We start from the raw sequence: 17230 nt of genomic DNA on the forward strand, positions 1-17230 counted from the left end.
CAAGCGTCCCAGAGAGAGCGAGACAAGTCCGTTCTTGTAGTCGTTGGAGTTATTCAGGGCCACCTAAGCTGAAGCTTTATTGAGACCAACTTCCCGCAGCCCGGGAAAAAGATATTGATCTAGAGAATTACTAGAAGATATAATTCCGAGGACATGTGAATCAAGATGTACTCAAATAGTTACCACACACGTTATAATGTCTGAACTACGTGAACTATATCATGCTAGGAAGCAACAGCTTTACCCGCCACCCTGGCAGAGAACAGCTACGGCTTTTAATAACACTGCCCACTGGCCCCGTTGCCTAGTGGCTAAAACTCTTGCTGCACATGACAAGGGTCCGGGTTCGATTTCCAGCGAGGAAAGAAACATTGGGCTTGTTTCTTTACACCGGCTGTCTATGTTCTCCATCAGTAAACTGGGAACCTGGGAGTTAGCAGACTGGTGTGGGTCGCATCCTGGGACAAAAACTGACCTAATTTACCGGAAATGCTCTGCATAACAAGCGGCTTTCTATATATACATTCATATTCATATAGTTTATTTCGACATGATACATAGTTGTACAAGGAATTATAGTAGTTGGGTGTACATGCCAAAAGCCCCTTTTATGCAGAGCATTATGGGCAGGCTTAAAATTAACTTAAAATTAACAAGCAACGAAAGGTTCAGTGGTAAAAATTACCGTTAACAATTTACAATATGAAGTACAATTGAGTATTTGAAATAATGAAATTTGAACATTTCGATATTGAAGCATTATAGTTGTACAAATTTGTCGCATTACAATGTATAACAAACAAGATGATCAAGACTCACGAATGCAGCGCTGTATAGCCCTTGGGGCTTAGCGCTTTTTGATAATAATAATAATAATAAGACTCACGAAATCGTAATGACACGATTGCAAACAAACCATACCTCGGGCGGGGATAGAACCCGCCCGTGGTATGGTATCAATTTACTGAATGTTGTCTTGAAGTTTTAAGATTTAAGTAATTGGGAGAATTATTGGTAATGTTAAATAGTGAGTGTTGATTTTTTAGTCCTGGACGAGTAAGTGTTTTTTTTTAAGAAGAGTCTTAAACTGATTTTCAGGCCTGGTTACTTCAGTATGTTCTGGTAATGAATTCCAGATTTTGGGGCCCTTTTTGTGCAGATTTTTAGATTTTGCCACCGAAGTGGCTAGTTTATTGTGCACCCCATATCCATCCTGTGGACGGTAGCGCGAGAGCATATGGATACACAAAAGGCCTAGGAACTAGGCCCCAAAGGGTTAACAGGAATACATATGGATTTATATCTATAGTTCACTTATCTGTTACAAGCAAATTTAGGAAATTTGCTTAGTATATCTGGTATCTTATTTTCATTAATAAGATATCTTGACATGTCACATAGGTTATTATACTGTCTGTCTCTGTATTCCTCAATAAGTGGACAATTAATTAAGCACATAGTGTTCAAGAGAGTGACCATATGCCTGATCACATAATTTACATTTAGTTTGATCATCATCTGTGTCTCCCAAACTGCCAGAAGTACTTGTAACCAAGCCTAAGCCTGGCCACTACAACATCAGTCAGTCTGTTCACATTGCAAGTTGCTCCATAAACATACTTATCTATGTTCATGTTATCATAGTGGGTTATAGATCTACTCAGGCTTCTAACTGCATTCCTATAACAATCATTTTCATTATTTACTTCTCTCCTAATATTATTCCTAATGCTAGACACAGTTATACCAAAGTTATATTCTACATTCTCCTTCTGGGTACTCTTCTTGGCTAACATATCAACTTTATCATGAAGGAGTAATCCAATGTGTGATGGGATCCATAGCAATTGTACATTAATTCCTTTGTCCCTAATTTTTGAGTATCTATACCTGGCTTCCCCAATGAGCATGTTGTTGGAGTCATTATATGAGTCAAGAGCCTTCAATGATGACATAGAATCAGTAATGATGATAGAGTCAAGCTCAGTGTCATAGGTTAGCTTTAGCGCCATTAGGATTGCAAACAATTCAGTTTGCAGTGTAGACGCCCAGTTGTTAATTCTTATGCCTAACTCAACAAATTTATTATCGTTCTTAACTAGGGAGGTGGCAACAAGAGCAGATGCAGCCCTGCCAGAAGACTCCTGTTTAGATCCATCAGTGTATATAACTTGTGATAACTTATTACTACCAGCTAGGTGAGAAATTTCTTCTTGATCAGTTGCTCTAACAAGAGATTTAAGGAAGGGATTACTAGCAATGAGCTTCTTGGGAGGGACTTGTAGGTATGTGATATTAAATGAACACATCTTCCATGGAGAGGTGAAATGCTCTTGTTGCCTACAGTGATACAGTTCATGCAGGTTATAAAACTTAATGCAATTGCACGTTTTCACAATCCATTTAGATCTGTGTGTATTTACCTCTAGACACTTGGTAAGATTCACTGTGACAGTGTCTGGTTCGTTTCTCAACATTCTAATACCGAGTACAGTGTTAATTTCAACAATCCTATCACTGATACTAGAAATACCAAGCTCCTTCCTCATGTTAAGAACTTTTGTAGATCTGGGACAGCCAAGAATAATACTGAGAGCTTCATTTTGCATTAACTCCAAGGGTCGGAGAGAACTTTCTCTAGCTAATATCAACATGGGAGCAGCATAATCAATTAAGGACCTAACATAGGCTATGTACATCATTCTCACGATTCTCACATTAGCACCATAGTTGGGATTGTAGCCAGCAACAGCTTTGAGAGCATTTAGCCTGGCTTTGCATTTCTTGTTTAGTTGTGGTATAGTGGATTTGTTAAAGGGTACATCTACACCAAGATATCTGTAAGTTTTAACGTAGCTAATGATTTCACCCTGGAAATAGATGGGTGGGGGATGTCGTTTGCTTGTTAAGATCTTTGTTTTAGAGGAAGATATTATGAGGCCAAGTCGATTACAAATTGCTTGAACTTCGTTAAGAATGGTATTTATCTTCTTATGCCCTGTTGTATGGATCATGATATCATCAGCATAGCTTATAGCTATATGTTTAGGTGAGGCAGGTAGAGCATTTAGGAGAGCATTAATCAGAATATTAAATAGCATGGGACTAAGAACTCCTCCCTGCGGTGTACCTAAAGACATTTCTTTAGAATCACTTCTGAAGCCTTGGTAAAGGACAGAGGATACTCTATTTGACGGGTATCCTATTATCCAGCAGAGTAAGCTACCACCAATATTCATTTTGGCTAGTTCATGTAGTATAACGGTTCTGTTCGCAATATCAAATGCAGATTTTAGATCAAGAAAAGTGGTAAAACTAGTAGAGGTGTGTGCAGTGAGAAAGGTGGAAATACAGTTCTGCACACTTTTACCTTTCATGAACCCATAGAGGTAGGGGGAAAGTTGGTGTCTGATTCTGTAGTACAGTCTGTTAAGCATCATTCTTTCAAAAGTTTTACAAAGACAACTAGTTAAGGAGATCGGCCTAAATGTATCAGGCTGTTGGGGCTTAGGGATAGGCACAATGAGACTATTGGTCCAGGAAGTAGGAAGAACGCCCTCAATGTAACTGAGATTATACAGTGCCAACAAAGGGTTATCAGGCACGTGCCTTAGAGTTCTGAGAATATCATAGGTTATACCATCCTCTCCAGGAGCAGTTGATCGACCTTTGGTTAATGCATTATCTAATTCATACTCGGTAAAGAGGCAATCACTCTCATCAATATTTTGGCTCATAAAATTAATCAGTTTCAACATTTCTTCAGAAGTACTCTCTAAATTTTTTCTAATATGAGATGGAAGGCTTTCATGCCTGGATGTTTTGGACCAGTCATTTATGAGGTCATTTGCTTTTTCAAGAGGAAAGGGATGAGCAACATTGCCAGTCTTTTTCCTGGTTATTTTATTTATACCTTTCCAAGCCAAACTCAAAGGGGTGGACCTATTTAATCCACTAACAAACTGTTCCCATTCCTGTTGCTAAGTTTTTCCTTTCTATTCCTTGCATTTGTTAGTGCAGCTTGGAACGTTCTGAGCAGGTCTGGGGTTCTACATTCACGGTATGCTTTACCAATCCTCTTAGCTGCATGTGTTAGATTGCGTAGCTGTGGATCATTATAGTATTCACATTGGTTTTTATTGTTATTTATAGTGGAGGGTCTTTGTTTCCTATTCCTGCCCACTTGATCTGTGAGAACACTCTCAATAGTGGTACTTAAATCATCATTAAATTTTTGTGTGCCAATGGGCTCGTAATTCTTATACCATTGATCCAAGTGGTTAATAAAGTTGTCTCTTTGTTCTGGTTTGAGAATAAGTTTCCTCCTTCTGTATTTAGCTCCTTGATTGCTGGAGATGTGATCAAGATTGACAGTTGTTAGTCTTAGGAAGTGATCAGATAGAAGATCATCAACTATGACAGAGTCATGCATCGTATATGATGTATTAAATCCAAGACATAGATCTAGTATGCCACCATATATGTGAGTAGGCTCAGTAGTGCCCACAATTCGAACATTATCATGCTCATTTAGCAATCTCACTAGTTTAGTTCCATTGGTGTTTGTTATAGACCCACCAATATTCTTATGTCTGGCATTAATAAATAAATAAATAAATAAATAAATAAATTAAAATCTCCAAGAATGATGGTAGGTTCACTATTGATGCGATCTGGTAAAGCATCAGGTCGAAGCTGGTTCGCTGGGGCATAGAGATTAAAAATGTTTATGGAAAAATCGCCTGCATATACTTTGACACCATGATACTGCATGTTAACTCGACTCTGCAAGGAAAGGAGTGAATGTGGCAAGTTCTTTCTGACATACATCACACAACAGTTGGTTGACCTTAGGTTATAAGCTGCATATCCAGGCAAGTTTGGTGGAGGTGCTCCATCTTTCAATCTACATTCCTGCAAACAGATGACATCAATATTCTTGGTTGCACTAATATGATGTAAGTTAGGCAACCGCTTCCTGATGGAAGCAATGTTCCATGAAAAGATTTGTAATGTATCCATTGTAGTGAGTTATTACAATCTCTTGCTCATAAGATGGTAAAACTATTATGCTTTGGCTACAGTGTGCAGACACTTAAGAGCAAATAGCATAGTTTGTACGTCTTTATCTTCAGGACCTTTATTTTTAAGCATTTTTCGGCATCTTGGCAGCCAGTTAAAAGACAAGTCTTGAAGGCAAGAGTCATGGGCTTCTTTCTCACAAATTGCTGGAAGCTGAACCGAGATTGCTGCACTTTTGACATCATCACCATGCTCAAGAGCATCATCCTGATTACACATATTTATTAAACTTGTCAGGATCTGTTCAAGATGCTCATTTTTTTTCGGGAAATTTGTTATAATATGAGGAAGGTCAGGCGAATCCAATGCCTCTCCGGAGGATGGCACTTCTGGGTTAGTGCTTTATTTAACACCTATCACCTTAACAGGTACCATGGTTACATTAGTGTTCTCTGTTTCATCATTCATTGCAGGTAGATCCTGTGCATCTGACTCATCTCCAATTTCCAGGGGGGTTACCTGTGTGGTGTCCGTCTGACTGTTGTAGTTGTGTGTATTGGGAGAAATGACAAACTCATCCCCATATTCAGGTGTAGCCATAGGTATCTGTAGTGGCAGACCAGTAGTTCCATATGTGCTAGCAGGGATGGCTAGCTCATCCACAGCTGGTGTGTGTGATGGCATTCTGGTATCACAAGAATCATTTGCAGTGAGGTGGGGTTCTTGCACACTTTGCAGAGGTTCAGTCTCAGATCTGGCTGTGGTAGACTGGATGGCCTCATCCTCAGTTACCATTAAAGAGTTGTTATCAGGTTTACATCGAAGGTTGTTTGGGTTCTGACTGCAGTCCTTGTGGGAAACTGTAACCCCAACTTCTTTACAGTTAATACACTTAAATTTTTGGCTGTCAGGGCCTACTGTGCATTCTCTAGTGGGATGTTTCCCAGCACACTTACCACACCAAGAATGTAGTATTCCACAGTCTACTGCAACATGGCCATAGTGCTGGCATTTGTAACACCTACGTTTAGGGGGTAGGTACACTTCGATGTTTAGGAAACGTAAACCATGCACCCAGATATTCCGGGGGAGGGGCACAGGACCCACCCAACTGGCAATAATTTGGGATTTTCCTCTAAGTCTTTTAGGCTTGATGATATGCTCACTGAGAGTCAAATGGGATGGGTCCATGCAGTGAGGGTATCCAAAGATTATGATACTGACCCATTTTTTAAAGTGGTGAGTGTCTGATGGAGGTCGGAGCAGCTTAATATCCCCATAAGGTGTACTTACTCCCTGTTCAGTACATCCACACTTACTACTGTGCAATCTACATCTACAGGGCCTTAAACTCTAATATCAACCTTGACCTAAAACGCTTTCTTGATAGTTGTGACAGAACCCACAGGCATAACACCAGACACAAACATCTCTACGACATTCCCCGTGTCCGACTAAACCTTTACAAAAATTCAATGTATGTCAAAGGCCCTAAAATCTGGAATACCCTACCTGAGAACTCTAGAATTGCAGACACATTCATCACCTTCAAAACTATCATTAGAAAACATCTTATCTCCCTGATACACCCTGTCAACTAACTACACGAATACCACCTGGTGGTTCACACTTACACTCACTGACTCATTTGACCATAAACAGAAATATTAATCTCAATCTTAAAATAATGAATCCTGTGATACTCCAATACTGAAACTATGTACTGTGCCAAAACAAAAGCATTTACATTGGTAAACTCACAAACTAGTATTTAGTCACTTAGCCATAATACCAACTTACCTCATAATTTGTAATATTTTACAATTAAGAATAAAACTAAGTCTGCCCGAAATGCCTAGCCATGCTAAGCGTTCTAGTGGTACACTCTGTAATCACTATTTTACTACATGTAAACCACACAATAACCAAATTTCTGTAAACTCAGCATTGTAATCCTTATAGAGAATAATCTTTGAATTTGAATTTGAAAAAGTAGATCATTGATCAGTTCTGCATTCTGTTCCACAAACACAAAGTTGTGTGTGTTTTTCCTAAATTGGATCCTTGAGTTAGGATGCTTGTTTACAGCTTCCATTAGCCATGCACACTTAGCAGGCAGCGGGGTGTTGTCAGGGAAGTTCAGCTTAACACATTCTTCCTTTGAAGAAAGACTTCTTACAGCCTCTGTGCACCAAGGACGTTTAGTGTCACATTGTGTACGAGTCAAGTGAGTCTGACTACGTCGACGCTCTAGCCCTTTCTCACTTTTTCTCTTTTGTTTACTTTTAAAGGTCTGGAAGCTATCATCATTTCCATCACCTGCAGAAATAGTTTCCTCTATGACAGTTGCCATGTTTGCCAGTGATGATATCTGGTGTAAGACTCACAACACAAGAATTCCTCGCTTATCTTTCCCTTATAGCTTTTGCAAGAGCAAATATTCACTACAAAGTCAGAAGTTCAAAATAGATCACAAGACACAAGTGCTCAAGTTCAATGAACACCTCCAACCATACTCAACCCAGATCACCACCACTCAATACGACACACACCCCACCAAAAACACACTCAGAGACCTCTTGTATGTGTGTTAATAATATGGTACATATAATGATATAATGGATGGTACAGGCGAGGTCTTACACCTTATCACAAATTACAAAGATGAAAAGAGAGAGAGAGAGAGAGAGAGAGAGAGAGAGAGAGAGAGAGAGAGAGAGAGAGACAAAGTAGGTAATATTGAGCATAAAATTAGAATTCTGACATACATCACATTAAACAAGAGGTTCAAATTCAATGATAACTTCCACTTGAGTTAGTTCAGGCTACTGCCACCTAATGTACCTCACTGAAATAATAATATAGCAGACATCACAATGAATGCTGAAGACAACCTCTTACCCCAACCATAGATTGTAAACAGTACTACTAAAAAAAAAAAAAAAAAAACTAGGTAATGTTACAATGACAATGAGATAAATCACTCTGGTTGACTTCCTTGGTCCATCCTGGGTAACTCACACGTTACTATGTTATACATGTATGCAAGCATAAGTGTGCAGCTGTATATAGATGAACCGGTACCTAAACAATCTCACTTACACATGCATTACTATGTATGACACATGTTACCAAGTACACCAAGTGTACACTTTATCACTTAGAATACACTTGTGTTGATGTAAATATAGGTGAGAGTGGTACACCGCTGGTTGTAATAAACATTCTCAACTTCTCAAAGTCACACACTAGGCCCAGCTTCTGGAGAGGTACCAGCGTTTTAATGTGTTTATTATGTGTCAGTGCGTGTCTGCAGTCATTAAATTGGTGTATCAGAAGTTAAACACTACAATCCAGTTGATCAAATAGTCTAAAACAATTTATACAATGTATAACTAGAAGTATAATGATTGCAAATTGTTACTATTACAATTTTAACTAGGCGCTAGACCCACTAGATGAGATGGTAAGGAACATAGATGTTAACAGGCCGACTCTTGCTTAACACAGTTGAAAGGTAACCGAATTACTCAAGAGAGAAAGTATTCATGAAACTGAACATTATGCAGGAGTAAGCTTGTTCACAGTAAAAATACAAAGCATAAGTTACACACTCACACCACAGATGAACACTGCAATTTGAAATATTACTGGGAATTTAGCAGTAAAGTTTCAGTCTGAACGAGAAAATGTATTAGAAAACACAGCAATGACACTAGGACAAGCAATTTAATTATGTAACCGTATTTAATAGTTCAGTTACACTGAGCAGAGCATGTATTACACTGATTTATCAAATGTAAGGAGTCGCTACACTGAAGCACACTCTGAGCCTTTTAAAGTCTTAATACAGGCTTACAAATGACAATTAACTGTTGGGGAAAGCAGCACTTAACACTTCTAGCACAAGTATGACAGATGAATGTTCACTGTGTACAAGCCAATCACCACAAACTTACTATGTTTATAAGTGAACCTCTGGCATGTCCCACTCAAAATGTCAGCACTGCAATGCTCATCAAATTGTTCTCAAGCCACTACAGGAAACACTGGTATGCCAGCAGCACTGCAGAACGTATACACAGACATGCTGGGCCCTAGGACAGCTATAACTGCAGGCTGCCTTAGCTTGTTCTGGCTAGCTTTTAGTGCTGCCCTCAAGCTTGCTTGACTGTGCTCGCCAAGCCCGCGCCAACCACCCGGACACCTGCTTGCAGCAGGCAGGCAGGCACACAGGAGACACTCGCAAGATGAGCAGAGTGCGGCACAGAGGACACGGGCACTCAAGCACCCATGTGGTCTGGCAAAAAAACCGCCTCTAGACCACAAGCAAATAGAGGCGAACGGCTGAGTTCCAAATCGAGGAAGGAGAAGGGAGAAGGAAGGGATATTCACCTCGCTAGACACAGGCAATATGGGTGTAGTGGCCTGCAGGTCGCAGTGCAATTTTCAAGGTCATTCACTGGGCCCACAGTCGTCTCGAGAGTTACCAACCCTGTACTACTTGTTAATTACTCCAAACCCGCAGCACTTAACACATCTAGCACACGTGTCTTGGAATGACAGACAAATTTTCACTACATAAAAACTAGTTCTCACAACACCGAAGGTGCGGCCAGAACACTGTAGAACGTTCACAAAGGCATTCTGGGATTCAGAACAGATGTAGCCTTGGCCTTCACTGGCTGGCTTGGAGCGCTGTTTGGCCTGGATCAGCTAAACTCGCCCTTATCCCATATGTAGATAATGGCGACGAGTTAAGGGATACCGGTGAATAGGAAAGTTGAGGAAGGGACATTCACCTCACTAGACACACACAGTATGGGTGTAAGTGGCATGCGGGTCTTATAGTGCCATTTTCAAGGTCACCCAGCAGGCCAGACATTCCTCACTCATTTTAAGCCTATGTAGGTACTGATGGTAGCACAATGTCCTAAGTCAGCGTAATCCACTCATGCAAATAGTTACTACAAATCTGCAGCACTTGCGGAACTCACATATTCGAGTACCAGCGGGGCAGCAAAATACACCTCTACACTGCACGTCGTTGATAGAGGCGAACGGCTGAGTTTAAAGGTGGAGAGTTGGGGATACAGGAGAACAGCAGGGGTAACTGAGCACGCACATTCGCCTTTCTTCACATAGTCAATATGGGCGAAAGTCTCAGGCAGGTGATGCAGTGCTTCGCTCAAGGTCACAGGCTGAGGCAGACTTCTCAAGAGTTACCAAACACTGCAATACTCATACAGATTGTTACTCACTCCAAACTTGCAGAACTTCTAGCACACGTGTCTTGGAGTGAAAGACGAATTTTCAGTGTGTGGACACCTGGGTTACCAACTCACGTAGGACTGCACACTCGTCGTTATTCCTCAGGTTGGTAAAATGATGAGTTGTGAGCATTTGAGAGGCACGAGTAGAAGGTGGACTAGCAAAATTCGCCTCTACACTGTATGTTGATAGAGGCGAAAGGCTGAGGTCAAATGAAAGGCAGAGGGGAAGCAGAGGCCTGTGAGGGCCTTTGCAAAAAGGAAAACTATTTCCAGTGTTTCACTAGGTATATCCTTAGTCACAGCTCGTACATAAGAGTTCTCACAACACTGAAGCTGTCTTCCAACAGTAGGAGTTTTAATGATGACTTATCAGTCAGGAGAAATGGGTAGGCCTGCTAATTAGTAGGTCCAGATCCCCAGCACACGTCTACTCCCCTCAACCACTCAGCCGAGACTGCTTTTTGTGCATAGAGTTTTTACAGTGTGATATGGACACAGGATACATCAAGAAGAGATCTGTGTCTTGTGTTATGGTCGTGTGTCCTGTTAAGGTTGGTGAGAAGTTCGAGTGGAGGGTTTACGTTTGCGTGTATTGTTCTATGTATGTAGTAGGTACATGAATAAGTGTGGATGTTCTTTATGGTAAGCAAATTTAGACTTTTGAATAGAGGTGGAGTATGCTGTCGCGAGTGGGAATCTGTTATCATTCTGATTGCAGCCTTTTGCTGGGTTATTAGAGGCCTTAGGTGATTTGATGTTGTTGAGCCCCATGCACAAATTCCATATGTGAGATCAGGGTAGGTGAGTGAGTGATACAGTGCAAGGAGAGCTGATTGAGGAACATAGTACCGTATCTTTGATAGTATGCCTACTGTCTTAGAGATTTTCTAGGAAATTTGTTGTATATGTGTCTGGAATTTGAGGCTACTGTCTAGGTGGATTCCTAGGAATTTTTCTTTTGTGAGTCTTGTGATGGGTGATCCATTTAGTGTTATGTTAAGTGGAACATTTGCAGCTCTGGTTCCAAACTGAATGAAATAGGTTTTGTCAGTATTTAGGGTAAGATTATTCGTCATCATCCAGGTAGATATTTTGTGCAATTCAGCATTGACAGTGTTGGGGAGTATGGCTGGGTTTGGGTGTGAGAAGACGTATGTAGTGTCATCTGTAAATAATATGGGTTTGAGTAGCTGTGATGCATTCGGTAAGTCATTGATGTAGATGAGAAAGAGGAGTGGTTCTAGGACACTTCCCTGTGGGACTCCTACTGTGATTGGTTGAGTGGAAGAGTTTGCACCATTTGTGTACACATAATGGCTTCTGTTACTAAGGTATGACTTTAGGTAGTTGAGGGAGTGGCCTTTTATACCATAGTGTGTTAATTTAGTGTGCAGCAGTTCATGGTCGACTGTATCAAAAGCTTTACATAATTATTATTATTATTATCAAAAAGAAGCGCTAAGCCACAAGGGCTATGCAGCAAGCTTTACATAAGTCAAGGAATACTCCCAGTGGGACTTCTTCTCGAGAGCGGTGTATATTAGCTCTAGCATGTGTATAACAGCATCATTTGTGCTTTTATTATTCCTGAATCCAAACTTGAGGTGAGGTAGGAATAGATCCGTCCATGAATTAATTTTTCAAAGATTTTAGAGTTGTGGTAAGTTAGAAATTGGTCTGTAGTCGGCTTGATCACCTCCTTTGTGGATGGGGGTGACACTCGCTATTTTGAGAGCTGCTGGGAAGGTGGAGGATTCAATGGACTTGTTAAAAAGTGTTGCAATAATTGGTGACAGTATTTGTGAAGCTTTTTTGTACATGAAAGTAGGCAAGTTGTTTATGTCTCCTGCCTATAGTAGTATACCTTGTACATGTTCATGTAGAAATAAAGATATATCACAATCATATGGAAACGCTAAACCCATAAGATTATACAGCGTCTGTGAGGGATGGAAGGTATTCAGGCTTAATTCAGGGAATTGGAGCACAGATCCAATTCCCAAGATCAAGAGCCCCCTCACCAGCGTCAAGGATTATTATAATAATCATGGGGGAGCGCTAAACCCGTAGGATTATATAGAGCATGGGGGAATAGAAGGTATTCAGGCTCAATTCAGGGAACCGGAGCACAGCTCCAATTCCCTAGATCAAGAGCCCCCTCAGAAGCGTCAAGGAACTTCCCTTTAGGGGTCCAGCATCAAGGAACCTCCCTTGAGGGGTCCAGCGTCAAAGAACCTCCTTTACCTGGAGTTTACCTGGAGAGAGTTCCGGGGGTCAACGCCCCCGCGGCCCGGTCTGTGACCAGGCCTCCTGGTGGATCAGAGCCTGATCAACCAGGCTGTTACTGCTGGCTGCACGCAAACCAACGTACGAGCCACAGCCCGGCTGATCAGGAACCGACTTTAGGTGCTTGTCCAGTGCCAGCTTGAAGACTGCCAGGGGTCTGTTGGTAATCCCCTTATGTATGCTGGGAGGCAGTTGAACAGTCTTGGGCCCCTGACACTTATTGTATGGTCTCTTAACGTGCTAGTGACACCCCTTCTTTTCATTGGGGGGATGTTGCAGAGTCTGCCAAGTCTTTTGCTTTCGTAGTGAGTGATTTTTGTGTGCAAGTTCGGTACTAGTCCCTCTAGGATTTTCCAGGTGTATATAATCATGTATCTCTCCTGCCTGCGTTCCAGGGAATACAGGTTCAGGAACCTAAAGCGCTCCCAGTAACTGAGGTGTTTTATCTCCGTTATGCGCGCCGTGAAGGTTCTCTGTACATTTTCTAGGTCAGCAATTTCACCTGCCTTGAAAGGTGCTGTTAGTGTGCAGCAATATTCCAGCCTAGATAGAACAAGTGACCTGAAGAGTGTCATCATGGGCTTGGCATCCCTCGTTTTGAAGGTTCTCATTATCCATCCTGTCATTTTTCTAGCAGATGCGATCGATACAATGTTATGGTCCTTGAAGGTGAGATCCTCCGACATGATCACTCCCAGGTCTTTGACGTTGGTGTTTCGCTCTATTTTGTAGCCAGAATTTGTTTTGTACTCTGATGAAGATTTAATTTCCTCGTGTTTACCATATCTGAGTAATTGAAATTTCTCATCGTTGAACTTCATATTGTTTTCTGCAGCCCACTGAAAGATTTGGTTGATGTCCGCCTGGAGCCTTGCAGTGTCTGCAATGGAAGACACTGTCATGCAGATTCGGGTGTCATCTGCAAAGGAAGACACAGTGCTGTGGCTGACATCCTTGTCTATGTCAGATATGAGGATGAGGAACAAGATGGGAGTGAGTACTGTGCCTTGTGGAACAGAGCTTTTCACCGTGCCTGCCTCGGACTTTACTCTGTTGACTACTACTCTCTGTGTTCTGTTAGTGAGGAAATTATAGATCCATCGACCGACTTTTCCTGTTATTCCTTTAGCACGCATTTTGTGCGCTATTACGCAATGGTCACACTTGTCGAAGGCTTTTGCAAAGTCTGTATATATTACATCTGCATTCTTTTTGTCTTCTAGTGCATCTAGGACCTTGTCGTAGTGAATTTTGTCTTCCATTGTAGACACTGCAAGGCTCCAGGCGGACATCAACCAAATCTTTCAGTGGGCTGCAGAAAACAATATGAAGTTCAACGATGAGAAATTTCAATTACTCAGATATGGTAAACATGAGGAAATCAAATCTTCATCAGAGTACAAAACAAATTCTGGCCACAAAATAGAGCGAAACACCAACGTCAAAGACCTGGGAGTGATTATGTCGGAGGATCTCACCTTCAAGGACCATAACATTGTATCAATCGCATCTGCTAGAAAAATGACAGGATGGATAATGAGAACCTTCAAAACTAGGGAGGCCAAGCCCATGATGACACTCTTCAGGTCACTTGTTCTATCTAGGCTGGAATATTGCTGCACTCTAACAGCACCTTTCAAGGCAGGTGAAATTGCCGACCTAGAAAATGTACAGAGAACTTTCACAGCGCGCATAACGGAGATAAAACACCTCAATTACTGGGAGCGCTTGAGGTTTCTAAACCTGTATTCCCTGGAACGCAGGAGGGAGAGATACATGATTATATACACCTGGAAAATCCTAGAGGGACTAGTACCGAACTTGCACACGAAAATCACTCACTACGAAAGCAAAAGACTTGGCAGACGATGCACCATCCCCCCAATGAAAAGCAGGGGTGTCACTAGCACGTTAAGAGACCATACAATAAGTGTCAGGGGCCCGAGACTGTTCAACTGCCTCCCAGCACACATAAGGGGGATTACCAACAGACCCCTGGCAGTCTTCAAGCTGGCACTGGACAAGCACCTAAAGTCAGTTCCTGATCAGCCGGGCTGTGGCTCGTACATTGGTTTGCGTGCAGCCAGCAGCAACAGCCTGGTTGATCAGGCGCTGATCCACCAGGAGGCCTGGTCACAGACCGGGCCGCGGGGGCATTGACCCCCGAAACTCTCTCCAGGTAAACTCCAGGTAAACTCCAGTGATCCAATAGTTGAGACAGATAGGAGCGACCTGTTCTAAACCCATGTTGCCCTGGGTTGTGTAACTGATGGGTTTCTAGATGGGTGGTGATCTTGCTTCTTAGGACTCTTTCAAAGATTTTTATGATATGGGATGTTAGTGCTCTCGGTCTGTAGTTCTTTGCTGTTGCTTTACTGCCCCCTTTGTGGAGTGGGGCTATGTCTGTTGTTTTTAGTAACTGTGGGACGACCCCCGTGTCCATGCTCTCTCTCCATAGGATGGTAAAGGCTCGTGATAGGGGCTTCTTGCAGTTCTTGATGAACACGGAGTTCCATGAGTCTGGCCCTGAGGCAGAGTGCATGGGCATGTCATTTATCGCCTGTTCGAAGTCATTTGGCGTCAGGATAACATCAGATAGGCTTGTGTTAACCAAATTCTGTGGCTCTCTCATAAAAAAATCATTTTGATCATCGACTCTCAGTCTGGTTAGTGGCTTGCTAAAAACTGAGTCATATTGGGACTTGAGTAGCTCACTCATTTCCTTGCTGTCATCTGTGTAGGACCCATCTTGTTTAAGTAAGGGCCCAATACTGGACGTTGTTCTCAACTTTGATTTGGCATAGGAGAAGAAATACTTTGGGTTTCTTTCAATTTCATTTATGGCTTTTAGTTCTTCCCGCGATTCCTGACTCCTATAAGATTCCTTTAGCTTAAATTCGATGTTTGCTATTTCTCTGACCAGTGTCTCCCTACTCATTTCAGATAGATTAACCTCTTTTAGCCGCTCTGTTATTCTTTTCCGTCGCCTGTAAAGAGAGCGCCTGTCTCTTTCTATTTTACATCTACTCCTCCTTTTTCTTAGAGGAATAAGTCTTGTGCATACATCGAGTGCCACCAAGTTAATCTGTTCTAGGCATAAGTTGGGATCTGTGTTGCTTAGTATATCTTCCCAGCTTATATCGGTTAGGACTTGGTTTACTTGGTCCCACTTTATGTTTTTGTTATTGAAGTTGAATTTGGTGAATGCTCCCTCGTGACTAATCTCATTTTGTCGGTCTGGGGCTCTGCACATACATGTCTGAACCTCAATTATGTTGTGATCTGAGTATATTGTTTTTGATATGGTGACATTTCTTATCAGATCATCATTGTTAGTGAAGATGAGGTCTAGTGTATTCTCCAGTCTAGTAGGCTCTATTATTTGCTGGTTTAAATTGAATTTTGTGCAGAGATTTAAAAGCTCGTGTGAGTGTGAGTTTTCATCAGAGCTGCCTCCTGGTGTTATTACTGCAACAATATTATTTGCTATATTCCTCCATTTTAGGTGCCTTAAGTTGAAATCCCCCAGGAGCAAGATGTTGGGTGCAGGAGCTGGAAGATTTTTCCAGACAGTGGTCAATTTTTAACAGCTGTTCCTGGAATTGCTGGGATGTTGCATCCGGAGGCTTGTAGACTACCACAATGACTAGGTTTTGGTTCTCGACCTTTACTGCTAAAACTTCCACTACATCACTTCCTAGCAGAGTTTACTGCCAGAGGGGAATCATAGGCCTGTCCCGTGTGGAAAAATAATAATATTGAACTTTGTGTCAGAGGAAAGAAAGTCTCCCTGAAAGCATTGAGTATACATAGTGTATAGTGTATACTACAGTGGCTCCCTAGTATATTGATGATAAAGGCTAAAGTGTCATTTGAAAACAGGTGAATTTGTAAATGAAGTGATAAGCCTATAGAGGAAGGTGCCAGAAGTCGCCAGAAACTTACCACAGGTCAGCTGTTTTTAATAATCTTCCTGGCCTGCTAGTGTACTCGCATATAATCTAGTGATACCAGTGAATAGCAGAATACAGTGTTGTAGTAGCAACTAACCAGTATTATAATGGTACTTAGTGAAGTGGAGTGACTTTCATTAGTTTCTTTTTCTTGAAATACCAGACGTTACTGTGAATTTCATATAACCTGTAGTTACCAGCGGTCGCAATATACACAACGAGAAGCAATTATTACTACAGAAAAAGCGCCCTTCCTCCAAAATTTGCACCAGTCAACTATAGTGATAATATAGCATTTATTGTGGTGGAGACGGAAAAAAAAAAAAAATAGAGAAGCTAGATACAGCGATTGATAAACAAAGGTGGAGGCTCGACCGTTCGTCATTGTAGGAGCTGCCAGCAGTCACCGGCTCTTCAACACGCAAGTTATACTTTTGTATCAATCAAATCACATATTACTCGGGTAGATAATTTCCAGTAGATCCTTCATGTGTTAGCTCAAATCACCGACCAGTATGGTTTAAATAAGTGACCCACTGATCAGATCAGATAGACTGGTCCGAACCCTTGACTGGTCCGAACCCTTGACTGGTCCGAACCCTTGACTGGTCCGAACCCTGGACTGGTTTCAAACGGTTTCGTTGTGCACCACCTAGCAGGTTATTAATAGAATATTCAAGAGGTTGCTAGTAGAAT

The sequence above is a fragment of the Cherax quadricarinatus genome, chromosome 1, assembly GCF_038502225.1.
Source record: "Cherax quadricarinatus isolate ZL_2023a chromosome 1, ASM3850222v1, whole genome shotgun sequence".
Classification (NCBI taxonomy): Eukaryota; Metazoa; Arthropoda; class Malacostraca; order Decapoda; family Parastacidae; genus Cherax; species Cherax quadricarinatus.